Source organism: Betta splendens, chromosome 4 (genome assembly GCF_900634795.4).
Source record: "Betta splendens chromosome 4, fBetSpl5.4, whole genome shotgun sequence".
In the NCBI taxonomy this organism is placed as follows: Eukaryota; Metazoa; Chordata; class Actinopteri; order Anabantiformes; family Osphronemidae; genus Betta; species Betta splendens.
Window position 1 is genome coordinate 34,059,905 of NC_040884.2, and position 13,404 is coordinate 34,073,308.

Here is a 13,404-nt window from a genome sequence, read left to right on the forward strand (position 1 = left end):
GTGGAAAGCAGTGTCTTCAAAAATTAATTGCTTATAATTAAGAATAATATTGGAATAATGGTTTCGGAGAATTAATAAGTTATTTTGCATCCATAGCAAGGTGTTTTCTTCTATGGAGGCTATGAATTGTTCTGTAGGAGAGGGTGGTTTAATAAAGTTAGTAAGCTTCCTGACCTGCCTGTACATGCCTTTCGGCGGTGTCTGGGTAGAAATGGCCTTATCCATAATCTGCTTATGGTGTATCGCTTGTATTACTTACTTACTGTCTTACTTACTTTTACAAAGCTGTTTCGTGGTTGTATCTAAGCCTGGCTGAGCAGTCCGAGGAGGGTGAGGTGTAGCGGCTGTGTGTTCATTGTCATTGGCATTACTTTCCCTGTTTATTCTATTCTTCCTAGAGAGACCTTTCTTATTCTTATTCTTCTTATTCTTATTCTTAAACAGTCTGTTATTCCTATATATGGCCCTATTATGTGTTGGTGATGCTGTGGTCCCCGGTAAGATGGAGCAGGCGAACTTGAATCTGTAAGTTGAAGACATGGTTAGTCAGGGGCTTACCTTGGGGCTTACGCCTCCAGCCCTCGCCGTGAGGTGTCTCTGCTCTCCCTGTCCGCTCTTCGTTGAGGAGGTGTTGAATGAAGTTGCTGGCATGTTCGCCGGAGTCGTCGGTGGTAAAAAACGCCGTCTCGCTACTTCAGAGATGGGGCGACACTTCCATTAAAATTGTCCATTTTAGTACTCTAACCCGTTCAGTAGATCCCTGACTAGTGTCCCATAGTTAAAAAACTAAATCTTTATTATACAAATTCATTAGATAAAATCTGTTAAAAGAATTTTGTAAAAAAAATATAATTTATTAAATTGACCATAGGTCTCTATTTCGATAAAAAAGGATTGAATTAATCCAAAAAAGCTTTAGGTGAATTTCGATCACAAGGTATTCATTCATCCTCATTCAGGTATGAAGATGTGGAAGGAGGGCGGTCCCCCCGCCCCCATGTGTTTGGTGTAGCTCAATTGGTTGAGCCCTGGCTAGTAGGTAGTGATGGCTGTGCTTGCAGCCACTCCTGTAAAGGAGGTATCTGCACATGTGACAGGATGCTCAATGATAGGTTGTGTTACCTGAAGTTTTTGGAGGGAAAGATGATCTGGGAGGATCTATGGGAGCATAACCAGGATGTGTGTAGAGAAGAGGAGGTGAGATGGAATAAAGAAGGGAGGGTGGAAAAAAGGGAGGGGAGGAGAAAAAAGGAGTAGGTGGAGATCAACCAATATCTGTCCATATAGAGGAAAATAATTCATGTTTATGTTGGATTTGACACATGCTTCATCTGTAGCCTTCAGCAGGCGAATCTAATGCGAGGAAGGAGGAAGGTTAGGCTTAATCAAGTATGCAATTAACCCCTGGCATCTGGCTAGGTTAGGTTAGGGTTAAATTAATTTAAATAGTCCACAGAGGTGGATCAGGGTGCACTGGCATACGGGGGTTGATTTTACAGTTTTCTGACCAGGTTCCTGTTTTTTTTTAAAGTTAAGATGTTCCTGTTAGCTTGTTGTCAGGTGGATAATCATTTGTGTTTTTTTCCCTTTTTTTCTCCTTATCTAGGATGGAGCAGTGTGTTGACCACAGAAGGAAGAGGGAGAAGAGGAGGAGGGAGAAGGGGAGGAGGAGGAGGTCCGCCCCTGGATTGAGACCCTCTGTCTCCGGCTACCACCTACAGTAGGTCGGTAAGTGCTGGAGTATTATAAAGTGCCTGTAATTCCTTTGTTACGAATAGATTTCATAATTGTTATAATATTCATATTTGTATATCTTTTTTTCTTTTTTTTCATGCAGAACGAATGACAATAAGAGGATAAGTGCCAACATCAGATAAGTCTAAGGTCATGCAAGTGAATAATAAATATAAGTAGATTATTAAGGGGATGGAAGGGATATTCCTCCCGTACACCCAAGGCCCTATTGTGCTATTCATGCATGTATATATATATATATATATATATATATACTAAACTAAAAACTAAACTCCCTTCTCACCCCACGTGGGTGGTCTCATCCACTTTCCAAGCTCGGGTCCTCTACCAGAGGCCAGGAAGCTTGAGGGTTCTGCGCAGTATCCTTGCTGTTCCTAGGACTGCACTTTTCTGGACTGAGATGTCGGATGTTATTCCAGGGATCTGTTGTAGCCACTCCTCCAGTTTGGGGGTCACTGCCCCCAGTGCTCCAATCACCACAGGCACCACTGTGGCCTTCACCTTCCAAGCCTTCTCCAGTTCTTCTCTGAGCCCTTGGTAGAGACGTTTCTCATGTTCCTTTTCCTGATGTTGCCATCGCTTGGTATTGCCACATCCACCACTACGGCTTTCCTCTGTTCTTTGTCCACCACCACAATGTCTGGTTGGTTCGCCATTACCATTCTGTCAGTCTGGATCTGGAAGTCCCACAGGATCTTGGCTCGCTCGTTCTCTACCACCTTGGGAGGTGTTTCCCACTTTGACCTTGGGGTTTCCAGTCCATACTCTGCACAGATGTTCCTGTATACTATGCCAGCCACTTGGTTATGGCGTTCCATGTATGCTTTCCCTGCCAGCATCTTACACCCTGCAGTTATGTGCTGGATCGTCTCAGGGGCCTCTTTGCACAGTCTACACCTTGGGTCTTGTCTGGTGTGGTAGATCTGGGCCTCTATGGCTCTGGTGCTCAGGGCCTGCTCCTGTGCGGCCAGGATGAGTGCCTCTGTGCTGTCCTTCAGCCCAGCCCTTTCAAGCCATTGGTAGGATTTGTTGAGATCAGCCACTTCAGTTATGTTCCGGTGGTACATCCCGTGTAAGGGCTTGTCCTCCCATGATGGTCCCTCTTCCAGCATCTCATCCTCCGTTCTCCACTGCCTGAGACATTCACTCAGCACGTCATCTGTCGGGGCCTTATCCTTGATGTACTTATGGATCTTGGATGTTTCATCCCGGATAGTGGCTCTCACGCTCACTAGTCCTCGGCCTCCTTCCTTGCGGCTAGCATACAGTCTCAGGGTGCTGGATTTGGGGTGGAACCCTCCATGCATGGTGAGGAGCTTTCGTGTCTTAACATCTGTGGTCTGTATCTCTTCCTTTGGCCACCTTATTATTCCCGCAGGGTATCTGATCACTGGCAGGGCGTAGCTGTTTATTGCCTGGGATTTGTTCTTGCCATTGAGCTGGCTTCTTAGGACTTGCCTTACTCGTTGGAGGTATTTGGCTGTTGCCGCATTCCTTGTTGCCTGTTCAAGGTTGCCGTTTGCCTGTGGTATTCCAAGGTACTTGTAACTGTCCTCAATGTCTGCTATTGTTCCTTCTGGGAGTGAGACCCCTTCTGTGTGGATTACCTTGCCTCTCTTTGTCACCATCCTCCCACATTTCTCGAGTCCGAATGACATCCCAATGTCCGAGCTGTAGATCCTGGTGGTGTGGATCAGTGAGTCGATGTCTCGCTCACTCTTGGCGTACAGCTTGATGTCATCCATGTAGAGGAGGTGACTTATGGTGGCCCCGTTCCGGAGTCGGTATCCATAGCCAGTCTTGTTTATTATTTGGCTGAGGGGGTTCAGACCTATGCAGAACAGCAGTGGGGACAGTGCATCTCCTTGGTATATGCCACATTTGATGGATACTTGGGCAAGTGGCTTCCCATTGGCTTCAAGGGTGGTTCTCCACAACCTCATCGAGTTTGCAATGAAGGCCCTTAGAGTTCTGTTGATGTTGTACAGCTCCAAGCATTCAATGATCCATGTGTGTGGCATTGAGTCATAGGCTTTCTTGTAGTCGATCCAGGCTGTGCACAGGTTGGTGTGTCGCACTCTGCAGTCTTGGGCGACTGTTCTGTCAACCAGGAGTTGGTGTTTGGCTCCTCTGGTATCCTTACTAATGCCCTTCTGTGCTTCGCTCATGTATTGACCCATGTGCCCACTTATCTTAGCTGCGATGATGCCTGACATGAGCTTCCATGTTGTGGAGAGGCAGGTTATTGGCCGGTAGTTGGATGGGACTGCACCCTTTGAGGGATCCTTCATTATCAGGATCGTTCGCCCTTCGGTTAGCCATTCAGGGTGAGTCCCATCCCTTAGCAGCTGGTTCATTTGTGCTGCCAGGCGCTCATGGATTGCAGTGAGCTTCTTTAGCCAGTAGGCGTGGATCATGTCAGGGCCGGGTGCTGTCCAGTTTTTCATACCTGAGACTCTTTGTTGGATGTCTGCCACTGTGATAGTCACTGGATTCTGTTCAGGGAGGTTGCTGTGGTCTTCCCTCAGATCCACCAGCCACTGTGCATCACTGTTGTGTGATGCCTCCCTCTCCCATATGCCTTTCCAGTACTGTTCAGTTTCCAGCCTTGGTGGGTCTGCTCTGTTGTTATTACCCTGCCATTGAGAGTACACTTTCGCAGGTTGTGTTGCGAACAGCTGGTCTATTCTACTATATATATATATATATATATATATATATATATATATATATATATATATATATATATATATATATATATTATATATTAAGTACCTTGGAATACCACAGGCAAACGGCAACCTTGAACAGGCAACAAGGAATGCGGCAACAGCCAAATACCTCCAACGAGTAAGGCAAGTCCTAAGAAGCCAGCTCAATGGCAAGAACAAATCCCGTGCAATAAACAGCTACGCTCTGCCAGTGATCAGATACCCTGCGCGGGAAAAATAAGGTGGCCAAAGGAAGAGATACAGACCAAAGATGTTAAAACACGAAAGCTCCTCACCATGCATGGAGGGTTCCACCCCAAATCCAGCACCCTGAGACTGTACGCTAGCCGCAAGGAAGGAGGCCGAGGACTAGTGAGCGTGAGAGCCACTATCCAGGATGAAACATCCAAGATCCATAAGTACATCAAGGATAAGGCCCCGACAGATGACGTGCTGAGTGAATGTCTCAGGCAGTGGAGAACAGAGGATGAGATGCTGGAAGAGGGACCATCATGGGAGGACAAGCCCTTGCACGGGATGTACCACCGGAACATAACTGAAGTGGCTGATCTCAACAAATCCTACCAATGGCTTGAAAGGGCTGGGCTGAAGGACAGCACAAAGGCACTCATCCTGGCTGCACAGGAGCAGGCCCTGAGCACCAGAGCCATAGAGGCCCAGATCTACCACACCAGACAAGACCTAAGGTGTAGACTGTGCAAAGAGGCCCCAGAGACGGTCCAGCACATAACTGCAGGGTGTAAGATGCTGGCAGGCAAAGCATACATGGAACGCCATAACCAAGTGGCTGGCATAGTATACAGGAACATCTGCGCGGAGTATGGACTGGAAACCCCAAGGTCAAAGTGGGAAACACCTCCCAAGGTGGTAGAGAACGAGCGAGCCAAGATCCTGTGGGACTTCCAGATCCAGACTGACAGAATGGTAATGGCGAACCAACCAGACATTGTGGTGGTGGATAAAGAGCAGAGGAAAGCCGTAGTGGTGGATGTGGCAATACCAAGCGATGGCAACATCAGGAAAAAGGAACATGAGAAACTTCTCTACCAAGGGCTCAGAGAAGAACTGGAGAAGGCTTGGAAGGTGAAGGCCACAGTGGTGCCTGTGGTGATTGGAGCACTGGGGGCAGTGACCCCCAAACTGGAGGAGTGGCTACAACAGATCCCTGGAATAACATCCGAAATCTCAGCCCAGAAAAGTGCAGTCCTAGGAACAGCAAGGATACTGCGCAGAACCCTCAAGCTCCCTGGCCTCTGGTAGAGGACCCGAGCTTGGAAAGTGGATGAGACCACCCGCGGAGGGTGAGAATAGAGTGTGTATATATCTTGATAGCTCAACTTGGGCAAGACCCCTCAAGCTACCGCCTACCTCACATGATGAGAGACAATGAACCACATGAGATACCGGCTCAGACTTCGCCCGGTCTAACAAGGTCTGCGTCAGGTGCTGGGGAACCAAAGCACCTTGGTGAGAAGTGGGCTACTGGAACAAGAAAGAAATGGCTGAGATGCAAGAACAAGGCTCTTTTGGAATTACTACTACTCAAGTAACCCTAGTCAGAGGGGTTACATGCAAAGAATGTGCGGCGAATGGGAACGGAGAAACCCACATTCAAGGCTGAGTGCGAAGCAACTAGTAGCTCAGTGTTCCAACATCCACAAACGGCAACTGCTATCACAACTTGAGATTGACGAGATACAACACAAATGCTACGGCAAGGGGGAGCAAGGACGCCAGGTCAGAGGGGAAGTTTCACCGTCTCCCCAACCGGAAATTGGGTACGAAGCCCCAATGAGCACAGATACGCTTAGCAAGGCAGCGACTGACCTGAAAGATAAGATCATGGCGAGATTGAACAGGCAACCCCGAAGCCAACTACAACGGCTAAGTGATGTACCATCAGAAAGTCTCATGGAAGATGTGAATGCAGCATTGAGAGCGATCCCTACCACAACAATCACAGAAACCAATGAGCTGATATACGCTTCAGCATCAGTGATCCTAGAGGAGCTTGGCTATAAGAGCAACCATGGGAGCCATGAGAAACAATGCCCACCATGGAAACGAAGGTTGGAGGCAAAAATCAAGGCAGCTCGGAGGGAAGTGAGCCAAATGTCAGAGGCGCAGAGAGGTGCAATGAAAAGACCGATGCCCAAGAGGTACAGCCAGATGCCCATACCTGAAGCACTCGAAACTGCCAAGCAAAGGCTACAAGCCTTGGCCAGCCGCCTAAAGAGATACACCAGAGACAACGAAGCCAGACGAATCAACCGACTGTTCGCAACACAACCTGCGAAAGTGTACTCTCAATGGCAGGGTAATAACAGCAGAGCAGACCCACCAAGGCTGGAAATTGAACAGTACTGGAAGGGTATATGGGAGAGGGAGGTGTCACACAACAGCGATGCACAGTGGCTGGTGGATCTGAGGGAAGATCACAGCAACCTCCCTGAACAGAATCCAGTGACTATCACAGTTGCAGACATCCAACAAAGAGTCTCAGGTATGAAAAACTGGACATGATCCACACCTACTGGCTAAAGAAGCTCACTGCAATCCATGAGAGCCTGGCAGCATAAATGAACCAGCTGCTAAGGGATGGGACCCACCCTGAATGGCTAACCGAAGGGCGAACGATCCTGATAATGAAGGATCCCTCAAAGGGTACAGTCCCATCCAACTACCGGCCAATAACCTGTCTCTCCACAACATGGAAGCTCATGTCAGGCATCATCGCGGCTAAGATAAGTGGGCACATGGGTCAATACATGAGCGAAGCACAGAAGGGCATTGGTAAGGATACTAGAGGAGCCAAACACCAACTCCTGGTAGACAGAACAGTCGCCCAAGACTGCAGAGTGCGACACACCAACCTCTGCACAGCCTGGATCGACTACAAGAAAGCCTATGACTCAATGCCACACACATGGATCACTGAATGCTTGGAGCTGTACAACATCAACAGAACTCTAAGGGCCTTCATTGCAAACTCGATGAGGTTGTGGAGAACCACCCTTGAAGCCAATGGGAAGCCACTTGCCCAAGTATCCATCAAGTGTGGCATATACCAAGGAGATGCACTGTCCCCACTGCTGTTCTTCATAGGTCTGAACCCCCTCAGCCAAATAATAAACAAGACTGGCTATGGATACCGACTTCGGAACCACACCATGCATGGAGGGTTCCACCCCAAATCCAGCACCCTGAGACTATACGCTAGCCGCAAGGAGGGAGGCCGAGGACTAGTGAGCGTGAGAGCCACTATCCGGGATGAAACATCCAAGATCCATAAGTACATCAAGGATAAGGCCCCGACAGATGACGTGCTGAGTGAATGTCTCAGGCAGTGGAGAACAGAGGATGAGATGCTGGAAGAGGGACCACCGTCCACATCCCCACACAGTATCTGTCCTGGCCCTCATAACAGCAGTGATGAAGAAAAAAATAGCATTCATTGTAAAACTGAATTCCAAGAACATATATGAAATGCTGTTCACATGTGCACATATGCACAGACACAGAGATACACACACACACACACTCACGTGTCCCTTTTGTATAAATGTATAAACATTTTATACAACAGAGGGGGTGGCCTTTCAAACACTCTGCTTTGCCTCCTGCAATGACATACAACTGACAACACACAGACACACACACACACACACACACACACACACACACACACACACACACACACACACACATGCCCCTTTTGTTGAAATGGATAAACATTTTATACAATTATAATACAAATATGTTGGGCTTGTGTTGGGAGATGGGTTTGAAGGTGTTTAGAATGAGGCGTGTGCTTATGAAGTGGTTATGATTAGGCATGATTACGAGGGTGGTTATGGTTAAGTATTGATCTGGCATTAGGCTTAGGCATGAGTGTGGAAGTGGTTGTGTTTAAATCTGAAAGAATCATATCTCGAGAACGGGGAATGCCAGGCGGCCAGTAGTGCAGTGCCTGATGTTTCCACCAATATGTGCTTGCATCCGCCTGTTTAGGAGATGTCGGGCCGAGCGCCACGGGACCTGCACGGATGGATTCAGCGCGAAATTCTCTTGCAACTATATGCCAATATGTCATTGCATTCGCATATTTCGGAGATGTCATAATTTATCATTTTAATAAATCATATCTCGGGAACGGGTGCTCCGAGCGCCACAGGACCTGCACGCATGGATTCAGCGCGAAATTCTCTTGCTAGATGCCAATATAGGCTTGCATCCGCCTGTTTAGGAGATGTCATAATTTATCATTTTAATTAATCATATCTTCAGAACGGCCTGTATGCGTGCTGCAGGACCTGCACCGTTGAGTCCCTCGCCAAAATCTGTTGCCAAAAAAATGCCAAAATATGCATTATGCATATATATAAATATATTTTTATAATTTAAATAAATCATATCTCAAGAACGGCTGGTCTAAGGCAGGCAGGCTGGCGGACTGAGAGAGAGAGAGAGAGAGAGACAGAGAGGGAGAGGGACCGAGAGAGGCCATTACAGTACTGATACACAATAAACAGTCAGAGAGCATTGCATTACCAATGTAAAATCAGACTGTTGTGTGAGGATCTGACAGGCGCAGTGACCTGCTTTGGCCAGAAGGTGGGACAATGAGTCAGGTGTCCGAAGTTGTTACAAATCTGCCAGTTGTACCAAGATCGGACAAGCGCAGTGATCTGCTTTGGCCAGTAGGCAGTACAATGAGTCAGCAGGTGTCTGTGAAAAAGTCTGGCTGTTTACAGATCAGACACAGGTCAGCTCTACAGGTTGCTTGTGCAGGCCTAAATGCAGGCATTGAGGGATGTCGTGGCACTTTTGCGCATGAGAATTCCACGCTGAGTCCAGAAATGTCATTGTTTTCTGTCTACATCCAGCAGTTGAAACGTTATCGGCACCTGACTCCTGCAATTTGGGTCAGGGGGGGCACAGGAGGGTGACTGCTGGCACTTTTCTGCACGAGATTTCCGCGCTGAGTTCAGAAATGTCTTTGTCTTCTGTCTGTGTACAGCGGTTTAAAAGTTATGAGCAAGTGAGGACCAAGCAGCCTCTACACTTTGTGTGACTGTGACACGCGTGATGATCAGCAACAAGCGCGCGAGAGGGGGGTTTGGTGGCACTTTTCTGCATGAGAATTTCATGCCGACTTCAGAAATCTCATTGTTTTCTGACTACGTTCAGCCGTTCAAAAGTTATGAGCAAATTACCTCTGACCTTTGTGTCAATATCTTTCTGTGATCTCTGTGTGTGTGAGTGTGTGTGTGTGTGTGTGCTTGATTGATGCCATCATTAATTGCACAAAACTGTGTGAGATGGTGCAGCAGGTGTCTGTGAAAAAACCTGGCTGTTTACAACAGATCACACACAGGTCAGCTCTACAGGTTGCTTGTGCAGGCCCCCAAATAAAATTAGAGGTCATACTTCTTTCCACAGGTTTGGCAAAAAATGCAGTAAACCAGAGTGAAGCTGTTCAAGTTGAACTGTTCTGCCATTGACTGCTGCACCAGCGCCGCTGTGTCTGTTAAATAAAAACTTTATCTGCCCAAATGCCCAATGTGTGTCATGATCACTTGTACTTTTATGTGTACAGAACTTTGCTTGAGTTAACAGATCTCTCAGGTTTTTGTTTCTGCAAAAAATTGAGATTACCTTTTAATTGTGGAATAAACCCGTCATTGTAAAATTATCTTTCCAGAGGCTCTGCAGATTAAGGTAAGGTTTAGAGTAAGTTGTGACCAGAGGGATGAGGTTCTCTATCTTCCTGTCCTGTCTCCCATCTCGAGGTCTGCCTCCAAGGCTGTGAGAAGGAGGAAGCAGCAAAGGAGTCAGCTGGTGAGGAGAAGGGAAAGACGGAGAAGGGTTGTTTATAGATGCTAGTGTTTTTGTTTTGATGGCCCTGAGAAAACTCCTGGGGTGTGTTCCAGAAAGCGGGTTATGTGACATACCCAGGTAAGTTTGCTCCGGAGCAGGTTGTGTTTTGGGGTAAGTTTGTTTCGGAGGTTACTAAACAGGACGTGTTCGTTTGATGACGAGCCCGTGGACGTGAAGGCGCGGCTTATTGTAGTTTTTTCCACCGTGAGAGGGTCATAAAGCCACGTATCAATGTTTTTTTTATATGAGAATTATTTGAAGGAGGGAGCGTTATCGTTTTTCTAAAGAATTGTTAAAGTATTTTATGAACCATTTCAAACATTTCATCTCCAACTTAACAAACGCGGGTCTGCACTTACCACAGACAGCATTCTGTGCGTAGCTCTTCGTTTTTTGCATCAGGACATTTTTCAGTGGCAGGTTTGTTCTTTCTATGATAATCTATGGCACATATTTTAATACCTACACCTCGAACGTACTGCACATTTTCCGTATAACTTTATTACTCTCCATTTCAGAGTTTCCAAACGTGATTGGGTGCGTCAATGGCACCCACATTCCTATTAAAGCTTAGTCAATGAGGGAGACTGTGTTAATAGGAAGTCATTTCACGGTATCAATGTGCAGGTAACTATTATTTCCTGTTCAGAATCTTTGGTTTTAAAGACCATTAAACTCATTACTGTTTCCATTAACTAGGTAATATTTGATGCAGCCCATCTCATCACTAATGTTGAAGCCAAATGTCAGTGCATGATTCCAGAATCTTCAGGGAGTCATCACTATGTCACATGTTTCAAGAGGGTATGTTGTAATTTACACAAGTTCGTGTTTTTACAGTATTCTTTTATTGTTTTACACATTTCAATCATTACAGCACGCTACAATAGCTACTTGCTGGGGGACAGAGGGTTACCTTGTCTGCTCTGTTTGATGACACCCTAACCTGAACCTGAGCCTGGACCACAGACACAGTTAAACCGGGCCCACAGCAGAACATGGCCAAGGTGGAGATGACCACAGACATCCTGAAGGCGAGGTTCCAGTGTCTACGTGGCCTCAGGGTCAGTCCAGAGAGGGCATGTGACAATATAGTGGATTGTGTTGTCCTTCACAACATTGCCACAATACGAGGAGTGAGCCACCCTCCTTGTCCTGCTGAAGATGACCAAGAGGATCCAGTAGTGAACCAAGGAGACCACAAAGATGAAAGACTCTTAAGACACATGATTTGTCAGAATCACCTTTATTAAAAAAGGTTTCTGCACCAAAGCACTCATCATTTCTTCATGTCCTGAAAAAAAAAGGAATATTATTCACATTGCTTCACACAATGTTCCAGACTGTGTGCTTTCTGGAGGGTCCAATAATACAATCTGTCCATCAGTGACTGCAAGACAATGCAGCCCATAAGATCAAATAAAGTCTATAAATAAAGTAAATGAAATAAAGTCAGAGTACTACAACATTGTAGAAGCCTATGCAAAATATAGATCCTCTAAGTGTGTAGTCAAATCTTACCTTTTTGTACGATTTTGTGTTTCATTTTGACTTGGTACAGAGTTCCTCTTGCTCCAGAAGGATTACACCTTTTAAACAAGAATATTGATATTATCTATTATTTTTCTTCTTCTTCTTCTTCTTATTATTATTATTATTATTATCATCATATTATTCTCATGGAATTAATAGTACAAAACGATGTGGAAGTTATGTTCAATTTTCCTTTACAATAATAGAGGAAAGGGCAACATAGCGGAAATTAAATAAAGTCAATTTACTTTTTTTTCCCTTCGCCGATGCAGCTGTGTTGCTTTTTCTATTAATGATCGGCTTAAATTCTTTATTCTCTGCATTAAAACCTCCAACTCCGCCGTTGAAATACGCTGCCATTATAGTGTCGCTTCGGATTTCCATGGTGACTTGTGAATTCGGCCATCCATTGACAATGTCTTTATATATACGCCGTACACATGCGTTAACTCTGGGTTACCGACAGGAGGTAGATTAACCTAACTCTTAACTCTGGGACCGACAAACTCAGGGTAAGCAGGTTCTGGGTTAATCAACCCAGAGTTCAGGGTTTAGCAGAAGGTTAATCAACCCTGCTTTCTGGAACACACCCCTGGAGTAGCCGCGTGTTATGAGGCTGCAGAACAGTGTGGAAAAGGCCTTGTTCAGGTCTGTCTCTCTGGAAGAAATTCGATGAAAGCGGATGATCTGTGGTTTAACTACAGATGGAGCGGTTCATTTTCGCTGATTTCAGTCGACTGTCAGTCACCTTTCTGACGCTGATCACATACTTATCACACCCTCATGAGCCGACTGTCAGCAGCCCCCCTCCTTGGTCTGATTAGGGAAGGTATTAAAAATGTTAACGAGGCCACCCCCATTTTAGCACCAAAGATGCAAGTCCAGGCTAAAACAAAAAGGTGGAACTTTGGTATCTGACCTGTATACCTGTATATCTGACCTGGGTCAAATACCAAGTATAGGCACATTTCTGAGAACAGGACATAGATCTAATAATGTCAGTTCTAAACTGTTTGCTAGGGCATACAGACAAACAGACAGACAGACAGACAGACAATAGTCTGTCTAAAAAAGTTCAGAAAAACAAAAAAGTTGCGAAAACTTGAAAAGTTGACTTCATGTTGAACTTATTTTTTATAATCATAGATAATCATCGGCAGCTCACGCTGCCACAGCTGCCAAACTACCTTCTGGGGGTTTATCAGTTACTGGCTGTATTAGGTTGAATTGGACTTTAATAATCTACCTAATGAAATTCTTAAACTCTCATTCTATATATTCGGCCATATTCACTTGGATGTAGTGTATGTCAGTCTGCCTGCTCCAGGAGCTGTTTTAAATTAAAAAATGAGCATTTGAATCTTCTAAATAAGCTTAGATGAAGATAACAATAGAGAGCCTCTTTTCAGACAGAACGACCAATCCACAGCACTAGTTAGACTGGTATCACACCAACCTCTTCTCTCCAAAGCATCAGTGTCCTGTAGTGCTGTTACCTGATGTG